Genomic DNA, 14,291 nt, shown 5'->3' on the forward strand with positions numbered 1-14,291 from the left:
AGTATCTCACTCTATTCACCGCCTGAACTCCCAGTAACTTAAAATATATATATATTATTCAGCCTTAAAAAGTCACTTTCCATGATCGAGTCAAATCTACTGTCTGGGCACACAGACGGATGGTTGTGGCCCTGAGAGTAGACCGCGATGTCTTAACCCTTAACACACCTTGTGGCCGCAGGTTTAAACAACGCCCAAAGGGGAAGACTTGTATGAAAAAACGTTTTTCGCAAATACAGCAATGAAGTACTTTTCGAGGTACTTTGTTTTAAAGTACAATTTTTAACTGCGTGATCTTTGTTAATGATTGCCAAACTATTTTTCTGGGAAAGTGCTGAAGTGAGTAGCTTCATTTCTTCAGGTTGTAAATTGTTGCTGGGAATATCATAAACGCCACATATTCCAAGCCAGGCTGGGGACTCCCGATGTTTGGGGTTGCGGTGGAGCCGGGAGTGCAGGAGGCGAAAGAGGCCGGTGTTTTGGCCTTTGCGTCCCTAGTAGCCCGGCGGAGGATCTTGCTACAGTGGAAGGATGCGAGACCCCTAAGCGTGGAGACCTGGATCAATGACATGGCGGGTTTTATTAAGCTGGAAAAGGTCAAATTCGCCCTGAGAGGATCGGTACAAGGGTTCTTTAGGCGGTGGCAGCCTTTCCTTGACTTTCTGGCTCAGCGATAGGGAACTAGGTCAGCAGCAGCAGCAACCCAGGGGAGGGGGGAAAAGGGTGTTGACTATGTTTATTTTATTTTATTTATTTTCAAGTTCTCTTGTTTACCGGGTTTGGAGGGGGTGGGGGGCTCGAAATATGCATTGCTATGGTCTTGAGGGTGTTATGCTTATTATGTTGTTTTATTGCTGTTTGTTACTGTTTGTTGTTATATATCTCGTAAAAAAATTTCAATAAAAATTATTTTAAAAAAAATAAACGCCACATATTCAATGTTTTATTGCTGGAGCGCTTGTGTAATTGTGTGAAAATGACTAAAAACAGAGCACAGTCTGTACAAGTCCTTAAGTTCTATAAAACTAGAATTCCAAATAAACCTCAAGATTCTAGGGTTATCAGACGGTTTCAATAAGAACAGTGGCGCACCTGGGTCCAGATAATCCTTCTCAAAGTTATAGAATAGCGAAAGCAAAACATATGGGTGGGATTCTCCCAGCCCCGCCCCAGGCCGGAGAATCGGCGCAACTGCGCTACGCTGCCCCGACACCGGCGTGCGATTCTCTGAGGTGCGGTGCGCATTTTTGCGCCGGCACATTTGGCGTGGTGCCGGTCGAGGGCTGCCGATTCTCTGGCCCGGATGGGCCAAGCGGCCGTGCGGAAAAAGCAGAGACCCGGCGGCGCCGTCCACACCTGGTCGCTGCCGTCGGGAACTCTGCGTGAAGGGTTGGAGGGTGGCCTATGGGGGGGGGGGGGGGGTCAGTCCCCTGGGGGGTCTCCGAAGGGGTTTGGCCCACGATCGGGGCTCACCAATCGGTGGGCCGGCCCCTCCCCCCATGCCTACTTTGTTGCGCTTCCGGCCCCAGAACCCCCCATGCCATGTTGCGTCGGGGCCGGACCGTTCCGTGAGTCTATCGCGCATGCGTCGATTGCCGCTTCGCCACTGTGCATGCGCGGGTTGGCGCCGCCCCCAGTCCAAGCCAGGATGTAAGGCTGGAGCGGTTCACGCTGCTCCAGCACCGTGCTGGCACCCTATGGGGGCCCAAATCGCTACTGCCCGCGCCCATTTTGGGCCGTCGTGAAACGCAACAATGTTCACGACGGCGCGGGCACTTAGTCCCGCGATCGGTGAATCGCGTCCCATTTATATTGTTGCTTTTAATAACTCGTAGCTGAATATTGAAGTTGCTCTGCTCCTCTATTCCACTTAAAATCTTGCCTTTTGCAGTGTATTACATGGTTAGCACTGCTGCCTTGCAGCGCTGAGGACCCGGGATCGATCCCAGCCCCTGGTCACTGTCCGTGTGGAGTTTGTACATTCTCCCCATGTCTGTGTGGGTCTCACCTCCAACAACCCAAAATGATGTGCAGGCTAGGTGAATTTGCCATGCTAAATTGGAAAAAAGAATTGGGTACTCCAAATTTAGAAAAAAAAAACGCATTGTATTTCATATCCTTATTTTCCCACAATATATCACTTCACCTTTTTTTACAATGATTTATTTCTGGCACCTGTTGTCCATCCGGATATCTTATCCATGTTCCCCTACAGGCTTTCAAAATCGTTTGTCACAATTTGCCATCTATAATAATTTATTGTTAACAGAATTTTAATTGTTCCTTCAATTCCATAATTTATGTTCCTCTGGTATAGATCAATGCACAGAAGGCCACATCAGTCCATTGCACATTTCCAAGTGCTAATTTTTCAACTACAGTTAGCCACTATAATTTTAGTTTTTATTAAATCTATCCTGCCCTTCCACAATAAGGCTTGTATTGCTTCCACTGGATTCATTTTCACAAGTTGACACAGTATTGGTCACTGAAGTGACCAATACTGTGTCAACTTGGCTCAGCCTTCCTTGCTTTTAAGTAAGAATGGGTTCTGACCTTACTCAAAGATTTGAGTGAATAATCTAGGCTGACATTCCAGTGCAGTATCACAAACATTCCTCAACATCCATGGGATGGTTGGCCAGTCAGTTTGTATTTGTTGGCTGGGGCATTAGAAGGACTCTATGGGGGGAAAAAGTATAAATCTCGAGGGATTGAGTGGCCTCCTGCTCACATTTCTTAACATTCTTCTTCTAAATAAATTTAGAGAACCCGATTCATTTTTTCCAATTAAGGGGCAATTTAGTGTGGCCAATCCACCTAGCTTGCACATCTTTGGGTTGTGGGGGTGAAACCCATCCAAACACGGGGACAATATGCAAACTCCACAGGGACAGTGACCCAGAGCCAGGATCGAACCTGGGACCTCGGCGCCGTGAGGCAGCCATGCTAACCACTGTGCCACCATGCTGCCCCTTTCTTAACATTCTTAACATTGTTATGGGCCAGGGTTTGAAAACTCCAAATTGAATTATGGCGTTCACCTGAGCTCCAACCTTGAAGTTGAATTTGGCTAGGATGAGCACAAAAGCCTTCGCCTCAGGTGTGATTCATCAGACTTCCTAGACACTTTAATCAAAATAAGGTTTATTCTAAGAATATTACAAACATAAAGAAACCACAGAGCTACAGTAATCTATGTATAACTCTGAATGAATTCCCCCTTAACTGTTCCAATTCAATAACAAAATCCAATAAACCAAACCCCTATTCAAGGGTGACCCAGCACACTGCAGCCTGGTTTTGGGCTGATTTAGCACACTGGGCTAAATCGCTGGGTTTTAAAGCAGGCCAGCAGCACGGTTCAATTCCCGTACCAGCCTCCCTGAACAGACGCCGGAATGTGGCAACTAGGGGCTTTTCACAGTAACTTTATTTGAAGCTTACTTGTGACAAGCGATTTTCATTTCATTTCAGCCTCACTTGAATGGAGCTGGTCCTTTCCCTAAGATTCTGAACCAGTCTCAACCAGCAGATTCAAACTCCTTCCAGAAAGCAAACAAGAAATTTTAAGTTACCAAGGCAGGTAGCCACAACCAATGTTTTTCCTGGAACAGTTTTTAAAATGAAACTAGAGAGAAACAGGCAAAACACTTATTTTCTCTTTCTGAGTCCAAACTGAAACCAAAACACCTCACAGCCACAGCCCCACTCCACCCACAAAATGACATCATGGAATCCATGTGATAAGACAAAACCCTTTCTTAAAGGTACACTCACGTGACAACATAAAGCTGGGAATGTATTGAATGACCCTCTATGGGGAAAACAAAGTATAAATTAATTTTAAAAATAAAATTAAAAAAGGAAAATACCTTAAAATGGAGCTATATTTATTTTTTAAAAGCCCAGAGATTTCCATATCTAAATTAGCTGTAAATAAAGCAGAAAATACTTTGGATGTATTTGTCCCACATTTGTGAAGGATGCTGGCAAATGTTTCCACAATAAGATCTGCTTAAGTGTGGGTTATTAAAAGTGGAATTCCCACATATTTTGGGCCTGTTGAAATATGACTGCAAACTAGTCATAGGCAATCTGGGAGATCAGCAATGGTGACCAAGAAGTTTCCAGATTGTCATTAAATTCCATGAGGGTGGCATGGTGGCACAGTGGTTAGCACTGTTGCTTCGCAGTGCCAGGTACCCAGGTTCGATTCCCGGCTTGGGTCACTGTCTGTGCGGGGTCTGCACATTCTCCCCGTGTCTGTGTGGGCTTCCTCTGGGTGCTCCCATTTCCTCCCACAAGTCCCGAAAGACATGCTTGTTAGGTGAATTGGACATTCTGAATTCTCCCTCTGAATACCCAAACAGGCGCCGGAGTGTGGCAACAAGTGGATTTTCACAGTAATTTCATTGCAGTGTTAATGTAAGCCTGCTTGTGACACAAATAAAGATTATTAATTTTTATTATGTTCTAGTGCCATAGGATCTTTACTCTTCTCCTGAACCAATAAAGCAAGCAAATAAAAAATTCTTATGTTCAGGGGTATAGTGCGTGCATCTGTTTGAGATCCTCAGAAGGTTTGGTTATGGTCTTAAATTTATATCTTGGAGCCGTCTTCAACACAGGGCCCTCACCGCAAGTGTTCATACAAATGCCCTGAGTTTGGGATATTTATTTCCAGTTGAATAGGGGTAGCTTGCCGGAGCTGCAGACTGGGGTGAAGGTGTTCTCACCTTTGCCTCATTGATAGCCCAGAAGTTCTGTTTGGGTGAAGGACACTGGTTCTGCCCAGCGCTTTGGCCTGATTGAGTGACCTTATGGAATTTTTGTACTTAGAGATGGTCAAGTACATCATGAGGGGGTCGGCAGGAGGGTTCTAAATTACAGCCTTTCATTTCCTATTTCAGGGAGCTGGTCAGGGAGTTGCGGAGGGGCGATTCTGGTTAGGTTTTATTTGTTTTTTGGGGAAGTGGGGTTGTGAGGGTGGTTAAGTTTGGAGTTGTATTTGTCAAGTGTTGCAGTTTTACTGTGTTATAATGGAAAATTTTCTCAATAAAAATATTTTTAAAAATAGGATAACAATCAACAATGCAGCACTCAGTGCTATATTCAAGTATCAACATGGCTTATCCACTTAATATTGAACCTTCTGCCTCAGAGTCAAGAATGTTATGAAGTGAACAGAGCGATCATACATTTGACTGAATACTTTGGAGTAATGTTGCTGTCAACCATTTGGAGTGGGCGGAAGAAGGTAAGAGGCAGTAGCAGCTGTTAGCTGAAGAAACGGAAAGACACCATCTGCCAGCACTCAAACTGTTCGATTAAGATGGTAAACTGTATGAGATACCTCTATGTTCAACTAGATGTGTTCATACTGCCAGCAGCTAATTAGGACCATTGCAATTGTTTCTGTCACCTATTACCTGAAGCTGTACAATCTTTGGCAGTCAAAACATTATCCTTAATTTTTTTTAACAAGTTCAGAGGTGGCATCAAATATAGATTAAGTATTAAGCAAGATTGTGACCTGAGTTTTATGTTTGGGGCACCTTTGAAGTCCAAGATGTGAAACCCGCTTCTGCCCAAGATCATGTTGTCAATGCAATATTAGGCTGGCTGGCCAATTAATGGCCATCCAGCAAGATATCCGCTCTGTGAACGGCTCAGTGCTGCTGGGGAGAGTGGGAGAAGGAAAAGTGCGGGCTGGTGCTTCCAATGTGCCCTCGTTGAACCTTAAAAAATATCAGCAGAAAAACTAAGCCACGAGTGTCGAGGCAGCACAATCATACGCAGACCTCAGTCCCCAGACACATTTGTTAATTTTATTTGAGCCCTAACTTTCATCCAGCTCTGGATCGAGGTTGCTGCTAAAACATAAAGACCGCCTGGCCAATCGGCCTGCATGCCAATCATTAAAGCAGATGGGCAAAATAAAATCCAAGCCAATTGCAGTTTAATTAATTAAAATTAGCTTCTTGGTTGTCGGAGGGCGCACTTCCGACTTTTACGGGTGCCGTTTACCTGAAATATAGCGAGAGGGCATGCTGACATGGGGATGCATGGCAGATGTCACCTTGTGTGAGGCAGCATGGTGGTGCAGTGGTTAGCACTGCTGCCCCACAGCGCCGAGCTACCAGGTTCGATCCCGGCTCTGGGTCGCTGTCCATGTGGAATTTGCACATTCTCCCCGTGTTTGCGTGGGTTTCGCCCTCACAACCCAAAGATGTGCAGGTTAGTGTATTGGCCACACTAAATTGCCCCTTACTTGGAAAAAATGAATTGGGTACTCAAAATGTTTTTTTTAAATGTTACCTTGTGTAATTGTACCTGCTTTCAGGTCAGGTGGCTGCCCACTTGAACAAAATTCTGCCCCTTATAATAATCTTTATTGTCACAAGTAGGCTTACATTAACACTGCAATGAAGTTACTGTGAAAATCCCCGAGCCACCACATTCCGGAGCCTGTTTGGGAAAACTGAGGAAGAATTCTTTACTGCCCACTGGTCTAACTAGCCACTCAGTTGGCCTCTCACCACATCTCTGTGAAACTAAGGGTGGGATTTTCTCACCCTTCCCATTGGCGGGGTCTTCCGGTCCCGACGATGTCAACCCCCACCACGGGACAGTCAAGCCATCCAAAACGCGTAGACAAGCTGCCGGCGGCCAATGGCAATGTTATCATAAGTTGTTTTATATCAATACAGTAGTGAAAGTGAGTATATTGCAGCAGTTAATTTAATAGCTGAAACTAAACAAAGAGAAAGGCCAGCAAAGAGGTAAAGTACAAGTAGACGGAAATAGTGATTACCAGGATTCACTGAAGACAACTCCATAAGTGAGGTCAGATGCAGAGAACACCACCAGCTTCACATTTCCGTCTAAACCATCCATTATCCTGACTTGGAACTATATTGACATTCCTTCACTGTCGCTGGATCAAAATCCTTGGATCTTCCTTTCTAACAACACTGTGGCTGTACCTGCAACATGTGATCTGCAGCGGTTCAAGGCAGATCACTGCCATCTTCTCGAGGGCAATTAGGGATGGGCAATAAATACTGCTCTAGCCAGCAAACAAATACATTTTCAAAAACCATCCCAATAGAAGTTAAAATTGCTAAATGACAGAGCTAACCTGTTATCCAAGGGAAGAAATGTGATGATTTTCTGCTTGTGTCAGCCAAGGAGTAGCATTTTGGGCAGCACGGTAGCACAAGTGGCTAGCACTTCACAGCGCCAGGGTCCCAGGTTCGATTCCGCACTGGGTCACTGTCTGTGCGGAGTCTGCATGTTCTCCTCGTGTCTGCGTGGGTTTCCTCCGGGTGCTCCGGTTTCCTCCCACAGTCCAAAGACGTGCAGGTTAGGTCGATTGGCCATGCTAAATTGCCCTTAGCGTCCAAAAAGTTTAGGAGGGGTTATTGGGTTATGGGGATAGGGTGGAAGTGAGGGTTTAAGTGGGTCGGTGCTGACTCGATGGGCCGAATGGCCTCCTTCTGCACTGTATGTTCTATGTTCTATTAACCCTGGAAGGCTGCAGTAATTTGTCAAATACAGACGGTGCTTGCTTGTACATGGAAATTATCAGTTTAAACAAAACCCAGGTGTGTCTGAAATATTGTGATACATTTAAAATACTATTGCACATGTGATGATTTACATTATGCTGACTGATATTAAGCATCAGTTAACTTTTTTAAATATAAATTTAGAATACCCAATTATTTATTTATTTATTTTCCAATTAAGTTTAGCGTGGCCAATGCACCTAGCCTGCACATCTTTGGGTTGTGGGGGTGAAACCCATGTAGACAAGGAGAATGTGCAAACTCCACACAGACAGTGACCCAGGGCTGGGATTCGAACCCGGATCCTCAGCGCTGCAGTCCCAGTGCTAACCATTGAGCCACATGCCACCTTAGCATCAGTTAACTTTTACAGAACCAGCAACATTTAATCCTGTGATGATACTAAATGTTTTATCACAAATATTGTAACATTAGAGTGTATTAGCAATAGGCCATCTCCCTCTTTTGCCACCGGCAAGTAAAACCTATGTGGTCCTGGTGTAAACATATCTGGTTTAGTGAAGAAAACAAGAACTTGCATTTATCCTGTTATCTCAGTCGCTAAGACATTCTAAAACGCTTCGCTATCAATTATTTACTTTTGATGTGCAATAACTGTTGTTACGTTGGTATATTGTGACAGGCAATGTGGTTCCCACAAAACCCTACTGATAACAAATGACATGATTTTTGTTTTCTTTTTATAAACAAATAGAGTACCCAACTTATTTTTTCCAATTAATGGACAATTTAGCGTGGCCAATCCACCTACCCTGCACATCTTTAGGTTGTGGGGGCAAAACACACGTAAACGCCACATAGACAGTGACCCAGATCCGGGATCGAACCTGGGACCTCAGCGCCGTGAGGCAGCAGTGCTAACCACTGCGCCACTGATTAGAAGGATGGGGGATCTATTTATAGACGGGAGCTTTCCCAGCTTGAAAGCTTTGGAGGATAAATTTAAATTGGCAACAGGGAATGGTTTTAGGTATTTGCAGATGCGAGACTTCCTGAGAAAACAGGTGCCGGCCTTTCCGCTGCTGTCCCCACGGGGGGGGGGGGGGGGGGGGGGGGGGGGGGGGGGGGGGGGGGGTACAGATTAAAGTAGTTTGCAGTACCTGGATGGGAGAGGGGAAAGTATCGGATATTTACCAGGAGCTTTTGGAGGCGGAGGAAACTCCGGTGGAGGAGCTTAAGGGCAAGTGGGAGGACAAACTAGGAGGAGAGATAGAGGCGGGTCTATGGGCGGATGCACTAAGGGTTAATACCTCCTCATCATGTGCCAGGCTTAGCCTGATACAATTTAAGGCACACATGACAGCGGCTAAGATGAGCAAGTTCTTCGGGTTAGAGGATATGTGTGTGAGGTGCGCGGGAAGCCAAGCAAATCATGTGCACATGTTTTGGGCATCCCTGAAGCTTAGGGGGTTTTGGCAGGGTTTCGCTAAGGCAATGTCAACGGTGCTAAAAACATGGGTGGTGCCGAGTCCAGAGGTAGCGATCTTTGGAGTGTCGGAAGATCTGAGAGTTCAGGGGGCAAAAGAGGCCGACATCTTGGCCTTTGCCTCCCTGGTAGCCCGGAGACAGATCTTATTAATGTGGAGGGACTCGAAGCCCCCGAGTGTGGAGACCTGGGTTAGTGACATGGTTGGGTTTCTCAGTCTCGAGAAAATAAAGTTTGCCTTAAGAAGGTCGATGGTCGGGTTCATCCAGGGGTGGCAGCCGTTCGTCAACTTTCTCGGGGAAAATTAAAATGTCAGCAGATGCAGTATTCCAAGGGGGAGGGGGGCGGATTGTTGTTGTATGTTTGAGGTGCGTGACGATTGGGCTGGGGGAAAAATGTTTATTTTACCATGTTGATGTCATTGTTTATGTTACTGTTAGAAAAATGTTTCAAATGCCTCAATAAAATATTATTTAAAAAAACACTGCGCCACTATGCTGCCCTCCAAATGACACGATTAACCAATTAATCACTTGTTGATACTTTTTGAGAATGTGATGTTATCCAGGACACTAGAAGAATTCCCTGCTTCCAGCTAAATCATTAGAACAGGCTGTAAGTTCCAGGTATTATTCAGGCTGCAAGTTCCAGGTATTATTCAGGCTGTAAGTTCCAGGTATTATTCAGGCTGTAAGTTCCAGGTATTATTCAGGCTGTAAGTTCCAGGTATTAGTTGAACTTACAAAAATCTTTTGAGACTTTAACCATATAGGCAACAGGAGACAGTTTAGCGAAGTAACTCAGGAAGTTGACAGGGGAAGAAAAGAACAGGCACCAAAAGAAGAGGACCTCTCATTGACCTATAGGTATGAGATTGTCCTTTGGAATTAGGGGGTCACAGTTGAACATTCCATCATAAAATCAGCATCACTGACTATGAAGCCTTCCTTCACAAAAATTATTGAAGTGTCAGCCGAGGTTGTGGAATGGGGAGGGGAAGGATTTTTAACTGTTGGCCACCCTTCCCTTGCTTGAAAATTGGTTGACCAGTGGAGCAAAACCTGTGCGCCCATCTGAAAATGAAATGAAATGAAAATCACTTATTGTCACAAGTAGGCTTCAAATGAAGTTACTGTGAAAAGCCCCTAGTCGCCACATTCCGGCACCTGTTCGGGGAGGCTGTTACGGGAATCGAACTGTGCTGCTGGCCTGCCTTGGTCTGCTTTCAAAGCCAGTGATTTAGCCCTGTGCTAAACAGCCCCTTTATATTGCCCAGATTTTAATGGGGGCCCATCATCCCTGCCCACAACAGGCAAGGAAACTGTGTACATATACTTAGACATTGAGAGCCTTGATATTTTCCATTAACATTTTGGGAGGCTTAAGGAGAAAATGCAGTATTTCCCAGGACCTTCAGAAATCATCTGGCTCATTGATAGCTCATTCTGATTCACCAACTGCTAGATATGCATGCTGCCATTCCTCCACCCCACCAACTGGCCTTACTTCCCTACTTACTTGCAGAAGGCCAGCTGTGTGCTATAGTGGCTCATTTCCCATCACTAGACACTGGATTAGTTGTAGTGGAGTGCCTGAAGCTCACCAGAAAACTTTTAATGAGACTCGAATATGTAAACAGATTTCTGTGCTGATAGGCACCAAGGCCATACTATCAATAACACACCAAATAGAACATCGCTCCTACCTGTCCAAGACTGGTGTTGGCTTAACTCCATGGCAACAATGGACTAATTGTCCATCAAACTGGACCAATTTACTGGAATTTTTCAAATGGGCTAATTTAGACAGTAGTTGGCCAATTTAAAAAATATATTGCAAATTCAGGAAGGATAAAGACAGAAATTCAGATTTGAAGAGTATTAGTTGTGATTGCTTTCCACTTAGAAGTCATCTTGTTGGACTTCCGAGTCAGTGCTGGAGCTGGCAGTTGAGGTTTCTGTCAGAATTAGGCAAGAGTTTAAAGAACGTATGCGAAAGGAGACAGGACCATCCTTCATATAATGTCCTCTTGTGGTATCTGGAAGTTGTCAAGTACAAATCGCATCCAGGAAACCACATATCCATAGTTGTTAGGGAACATGATGCAGGTAGGAGTTAACTAATAGGGTAAAATGATGCACAATAAAGGTTTTGTCTTTACCTCACTAGAATTTAAGACTCTCTTGAGACCATGAGAAATTTTTAGAATTCCCTACCTCAAAAGGATGGGGATGCTGTACCATGCAATTCTTTGCAACAGTCACTGAGAAACTTAAATATCTTCCTTAAAAATGATTAGTCACTATGGGGATTGTAATAACAATGTAATAAAACATTCCAAAGCACTGGACAGGAGCATTAAAAAGCAAAGTGTGGCACGGCGGCGCAGTGGTTAGCACTCCTGCCTCATGCCACCGAGGACCCGGGTTCAATCCCAGCCTTGGGTCATTGTCCGTGCGGAGTTTGCACACTCTCCGTTTGTTTGCATGGGTTTTGCCCCCACAATCCAAAGATGTGCAGAGTAGGTGGATTGGCCACGCTAAATTGCCTGTTAAATTGGAATTTTTAAAAAAAAGCTAAGTATGAAACCATTCCACATAAGGGGACATTAGGTCAGATAGACAAAGGCTTGGTCAAGGAGATAGGTTTGAAGAAGTATCTTAAAGGATGGAAATGAAATAGAGAGGCAGGGAGGGAGATCCAGAGCTTTGGACCTGGCAGCTGAAGGCAAGGTCACCATTGGTGAAGCAACTGTGATTTGGAATGCAGAAGAGGAGTACAGATATCTTAGATGTTGTGGGTTTGGAGGAGATTACAGAAATAGGGAGGGGCGAAACCATGAAGGGATTTGAAAACAAGAATGGGAATTTTAAAACTAAGATGTTGCTCGACCGAGGCAGTGAAGTCAATAAATACAGGAGTGATAGGGAAAGGTATTGTTGAGAGTTAAAACACAGGCAGCGTAATTTTGGATGACCTCAAGTTTATGGAGGGTAGAATATGGAGACCTGCCAGGGGTGTGTTAGAATAGTCAAGTCCAGAGCTAACAAAGACATAGATGAATGTCACCTCGGCAGGTGAGCTGGGATGGGGAAGTTGAGCAATGTTACAGAATCCTGGGGGTTAGTATTGACCAGTAACTGAACTGGACTAGCTATATAAATAATGTGGCTACCAGAGCAGGTCAAATGACAGGAATCCTGCGGTGAGTAACTCACCTCCTGACCCCCCAAAGCCAGTCCACCATCTACAAGGCACAAGCCAGGAGTATAATGGAATACTCTCCACTTGCCTGGATGAGTGCATCTCCAACAACACTCAAGAAGCTCAACCCCATCCACGACAAAGCAGATTGCTCCTCCTTCCACAAACATTCAATCCCGCCACCAGCGACGAACAGTGGCAGCTGTGTTTACCATCAACAAATGCACTGCACTAACTCACCAAGGTTTCTTTGCTTAGACAGCACCTTTCAAACTTGTGACCACTACCATCGAGAAAGACAGCAACAGCAGATACCTGGGAACCACACCATCTGGATGTTCCCTTCCTAGTCGCTCACCATTCTAACTTGAAAATATATCGCCGTTCCTTCACTGTTGCTGGGTCAAGAACCTGGAACTCCCTAACAGCACTGTGGATGTACCTACTCCTCAAGAACTGCAATGCTTCAAGAAGGCGGCTCACCACAACCTTCTGAAGGGCAGCTAAGGATGGGCAATAAATGCTGGCCTAGTCAGTGACGTCCACATTCTGTAAAAGTAAATGAATAAAATAAAAGTGCTCCACAATGCCTCAGTGCTTTAAGTGCACAATGGGCTCCATTGAGAATGTGCAAAACTTCATGAACAGCCATACGCGCATCACTCAGAAATAATGCAGGAACAGCGCCGGACATGCCATAGTCTGTAACATTGACCAATCAGTGACCCAAAGAAGCATTGAGTGGATGCCAGACATGCCCCAGCAGGTGGCTCTCTCCCACTACCAAAGGTACAATGAAAAGGCTGATGAGAGGGCTCCAACATTGTTATCAGCCTCAAACGCCCAGCCCTCTGATGGGAAAAGCACCTATGGAGTTATGTTCTGTGACAGCAGCCTTTGGCATTGTCCCTCCCCTGTACTTCCATGATGAGGCTGAATGCCAAGTTCATCTTGGGCATGAGTGAGCAATCTGCTTCTGCCTTTAAGATATGCACCGGGCGGTATTCTCCCCCCCCCCCCCCCCCCCCCCAACGCCGGGTGGGAGAATTGCCGGGGCGCCGTGCGAGTTGCGCCATGTCCCCCCGACACCTGCACACAATTCTCCCACCCCCCCGAAACCAGTGCCACGAGAATTGCGCCAGGCCGCTCGGAAAATCGCCGCAAACGGCGAGCGGCGATTCTCCGACCCGGATGGGCCGAGCGGCCGCTCTGACACAACAGGTTCCCGCCAGCGCCGTCCACCCCTGGTTGCTGCCGACGGGAACTGTGTAGGAACGCTGGGGGGAGGGGGGGGGGCGGCCCGTGGGTGGGGGGGAGGGGGGCTCCTTCACTGGGGGGACGGGCCTCCGATGGGGTCTGGCCCGCGATCGGGGCCCACCGATCGGCGGGCCGGCCTCTCTCCCCCCCCCCCCCCCTCACCCCCGGGCCTACCTCCTTCCACAGCCGGCCCCAGAACACCGGCGACATGTTGGTGAAGGGCCGGCGCGCGTAAGATGTTCCCCGCGAATGCGCAGGATGGCGCGGGCCAACTGCGCATGCACAGGATTGAGCTGCCCCAACTGCGCATGCGCGGGTTGGCGCGGCGCCCATTTGGCACCATGTAAGGAGGCTGGAGCGGCGTGAACCGCTCCAGTGCCGTGCTGGCCCCCTGTGGGGGCCAGAATAGGTCATGCCCGGGCCCTGTTCGCGCTGTCGTGAAACGCGACAGTGTTCACGACGGCACGGGCACTTAGTCCCGGGAGCAGAGAATCCCGCCCGGTCGTGTCAGTATCTGGGCTGACGGTTGCGAGTATGGAATCAAGTGGCAGTGTGTCTTCAGTCTCTTCTTGCTGTTATTCCATTGATTGGCCAGGTTGAAATTCCTATGTATCTGAAGTGTTGGGCACTGTGGACTTGTGAAGCAGACATATGCCACCAACACTGAAGAAGGTTCAACACTATTTTATTAACTCTTATAAAATACTAGACATACTATAACTGTGGGTTTACACGATGTTAATTTAACTAGAGGCCTGTGCCTGTCCAAACCAGTTGAATCACTCAGCACGTGGTGTGAGGCTGTACTG

Source organism: Scyliorhinus canicula, chromosome 5 (genome assembly GCF_902713615.1).
Source record: "Scyliorhinus canicula chromosome 5, sScyCan1.1, whole genome shotgun sequence".
Taxonomy (NCBI): Eukaryota; Metazoa; Chordata; class Chondrichthyes; order Carcharhiniformes; family Scyliorhinidae; genus Scyliorhinus; species Scyliorhinus canicula.